The 4,158-nt window shown below is 38.3% G+C and overlaps 1 long non-coding RNA gene across 1 annotated transcript; it reads left to right on the plus strand.

The window, feature by feature from the left end:
• The first annotated feature begins 212 nt into the window (after nucleotides 1–212).
• LOC106148066 lies at nucleotides 213–1,719 on the plus strand. Its single transcript, XR_001233200.1, has 2 exons — nucleotides 213–436; nucleotides 971–1,719. It is a non-coding gene; the product is annotated as an uncharacterized LOC106148066 (long non-coding RNA).
• Nucleotides 1,720–4,158: the final 2,439 nt, after the last annotated feature.

Below are 4,158 nucleotides of genomic sequence, written 5' to 3' on the forward strand. Positions count from 1 at the left end.
GTAAGAGAAAGTTTCCAAAACAAATCGCAGGGACTTAAAAAAAAAAAAAAGAAAAGAGGAGGTAGGAGGGGCCTTACCTAGGAATGAGAGGATGAACAACTAATTCTGGAAGAATCATACCTTAATCAGAAAATACGTTTAGATTTCTTAAAGACATAGTTGTCCTGCAAAGCCTCCATGCACCCATAGGTGGGACTTTTCTAGGGTGATTTAACCACAGGGTCTTTATAGCTAAATGTGATGTTAGGGGGTGGAACTTGGCCAGAAGAGGCAGGTTAGTGGAAGCATGATCTGGCAGAGTATCTCTCACACTCTCTGTCTCCCCCTTTTTCTTCCCTTCACTTTGCGACCTGGCTTCTATGAGGTGAGCAGATTTCCTCCTTAGCAGACCCTTCCAGCATGCTGTCAATCATGCAAAGACTGCAACTTCTGATACGTGAGTCAAAATTATCCTCTCATCCTTTAAGTTTCAGGCGACAAGTATTTTGTCCCAATGATGAGAAATGTGGCTAAGACCTATTTTGATACCAGAGAAATGAAGACATTGCTAAGGGTGTGCCTATGTACCTGCAGGTGGTTCAGAAGGCTTTGGAACTGGTTCATAGGAGGAGTTTGGAAAGGTTTAGAAATACCAGATAGAGAAGCCCTAGAATGCTGTGAGTCAAACTTGATGGGAGATTCTGCTCTGAACTAAGAAGATCAAAATACTGATTTAAAAAGACAGATCATAAGACCAAGCTCAGAAGGTTTCAGTTGGGAATAAGGACTCCATTGGAAGTTAGACTCCAGACCATGTGTTACACTCTGGCAGAAAAAAAAAAAAAAAAAAAATTGTCTATATTTCACAGTTGTCGTTGAGGGTGACTGAGGTAAAGGGAAGTAGACAAACTAATCTGACATTGGAAATTTCAAGACAGCCCAATGTTTGGGCTTTGGCATTGATACTATTGTCTTTTTTTTTTTTTTTTAGCTGCGCTATACTGAGATTCAAGAGAAAATGGCACCATCGAGTGATTTTCAGTTTTCAAATTCCCATAAAGTATTGGTGGAGGACAGCTTGGTTGCTGAAAACATAAGCATTAAAAGTGAAGTCAATTGCTTCATGTGAGGATAACGGAAAAGATGTCTTGAAAGCATCTGAGGAATAGGCAAGACCTTATTCTTTGAAGGCTCCAGGGTGCAAAAGTGAAAGACTTTGCTTTGAGAAGTCAGATCCCATGCATTCTGCTCAAGAAAAGTTGCCTAGTAAATTGGTTTTCAAAACCCAATTCACAGTGCTCAGCCATTCAGACACTCTGAGACCTCTTCAACCATGATGCAAAAAGGCCTGGTTACTGCCGGGGCTGGCAGCAGACATTAACATCAACCATGTGGTCCTAGTTTTATAGGCATGCATAATGCAAGATCTGTAGGGTCAAGGATGCTTCTACCAAGATTTCAGAGGAAGGCCTTGAAGGCTATGCAGTGTGCCCCTGGAATGACAGTGAGTGAAGCTGTTAGAGTGAAGCTCAAAGTAGAGTGAAGATCCAAGGAAGGTGAAGAAGCCAGGAGCATGGAAGATCTGTGGACATCTATAGGCATGAGCAAAGCCAGCCTAAGAGAGAAGCCATGAGGGCTGCAACCGCCAGCAGTACTTTAGGGACAGAACTGTACAAGCCATTTGGAGATCTCATCTTTGACCCTCGTCCTGGACAAGGAATTACAGAATTCAATATTTGCTTTTCTGGGTTTCAGTCTTGTTTTGGTCTCATTAGCCTCTATACGCCTATTTCTCCCTTTTGGAACTGTAGTGTTTACCCTGTGCCATTATATGCTGGCAGTATTTTACTTTCTCTTTGGTTTTCATAGGGGTTCACAGCTAAGCATTTTTATTTATTTTAAAGAGAATTTTTAAAAACCAATAAAAATGATACTAAATTTCAAAACAAGATGATAGGAAATTAACAATGGTTATTATATTGCATATTGTTATCTTCAAAGTAGTTGCTCAGATTACCAGGTACAGGCATGTAAAATTGATCAAGCAATATAAGTACTAACTGTTCCTTTCAAAGAACTAATAGAAATTAGTAGTACAATTATCTTAGCTGGAACTGTTATGACTTCGGTGACTCTTCAGGGTGTACTAAATGCATTTTGCATAAAGAAATGGGCATGACTCTTTTGGAGGCAGAGGCAGAATGTTATGGTTTATGTCTAGATTTTGCTCAAAGTCTCATGTGCTCATACATGGGGCTTTCGAAAGGTGATTTAATCATGGGCCTCTATACTTAAATGTGATGTTAGAAGGTAGGGCTTTGTTGAAAGAGGTGGGTCACTGGAAGAATGACCTAGTGTGTATGTCACTCTCCTTCATTCCTCCTTCCTTCACTACCACGAGGTAAGCAGCTTTCCTCCATGGTGGGTTCTTCCTCTCTGCTGCTGAATGAGCAGGGACTGAAATTCCTGAAATGTGAGCCAAGGTAAACCTCACTTCCTTTACACTTTAAGTGTTGGGTATTTTTCCCCAGCAATGAGGACAGTGACTAAGATACCTTATGTAATGTATAGTATATATTAGGTATTGTAAGAAGAATATTACTAAATTTAATCCTCACAGTTCTTAAATATTGCAAGCATCGTATTTATTTTTCAGCTTTAAAATGGGCAAATTGAGCCTTAAAGAGGTAAAGAAATTTATGTAATATAAAAAGATCATTTGTCACACAGCTCATTGAAACTGTTCTCTTTTCTATTGATTTGACTATGTTATTATATTCCTCTTTTTCATATGTTCATAATGATTTTGAAATCCCTTGTCCTGCCACACATGCTACCATCTAGTAACACAAAAGTCCCCACAAAATATGCTATGACTCATTGAGCTTAATTACATCCTGAGTAAAATTCCACACACTAAAGTTATTTTGCTGAAGTGATAATGTATGTGATTGCCCTAGGAGTGAAGATGTTGGAAGAAGAACTAGAGTAGATTTTGGGTTCCTGGTATTTCATAAACACATTAGGGGCCATACAGCCTTGAGATATAACTCTTATTGAAGTTTCATATATATTGGTTTTACTTTTTTCTGTACTTAAAGTAACATTATGCAATTTCAAACATAGTTGCCCCAAATAACATTAGACTTGACCAACATCAGCTTAAAACTAGAAGTCAGGAAATGGAAAGCAAAATGTCTAGAGGAAGTAGTCTAGGGGAGAGTCAGCCATTCAGTGAAGCTATCAAAAATGAAGGCTTTTTTAACTTTCAATGATCTCCCAGCCCATCCCCCTCACTTAATTAATTTTCTTCACATGACTGGAAGGTGGTAACAGTAGTAGATCCTTGTCTCACTATACCACATAGGAAAGAAGGACAGAATTGGCTAAAAGGGCTGCCTCTTCATTCATGAATAAAATCTTTCCTAGACTCCCTCTTATGGTGATAGCTTCAGTGCAAGACAGAAACAAGATTAAGTTTCACTAGGATTGGAGCCAACCAATCAAGTTTCATTTGCTAGATATGGGTAAAAATTTAATCTGGGGGAATAACTGACTTTAAGTTACAAGGATGAGGGCATAGCTATGGATAGAACTATCACTGTTTATCACACAGTCACACTACTTCCCCCAATATGTCTTACCATGTAAGATTTTTGTTTGAAGGGTATAGAAAACATGTTAATTAAGACAGCACTTGTTATATAAGAATTTGTAATTTAATACAAATCCAAACTGCACTGCAGAGACCAAACAGGTGATGTTGGAAGAAAAGAGCTATCACAGTTAGGGGAAAGTTAAAAATAACCTGCACAGGGTATAGAGAAAAAAAAGTAATCTCTTATTCCATCTTCCCAGATTTCATCTTACAGTAAATGCCAGTTCCTGAGGAGGCTTTGATTTGTCAGATACATATCTGATAGCAGAATCAAAATGTGTGTAGGCAAGCCACATATTTGCATCTGCTTTAATTTAGGAACGTTGCCCTAGTAAATGAGAAAAAGAACTTAATTTTGTTCTGCCTCTGAAAACTATTATGAGTGACTCACAGTGAATGTTGCATCATTGGATATTAATAATAATAATTTAAAAGTAGGCCTGCAGCCTGGGTCTTTATTAGATTCACTTCCAGTGCTATTCAAAGTTACTGAGAATGTCAGCTTAAAATAAAAAGATATT

The sequence above is a fragment of the Chinchilla lanigera genome, unplaced genomic scaffold, assembly GCF_000276665.1.
Source record: "Chinchilla lanigera isolate Chin_1 unplaced genomic scaffold, ChiLan1.0 scaffold00014, whole genome shotgun sequence".
Classification (NCBI taxonomy): domain Eukaryota; kingdom Metazoa; phylum Chordata; class Mammalia; order Rodentia; family Chinchillidae; genus Chinchilla; species Chinchilla lanigera.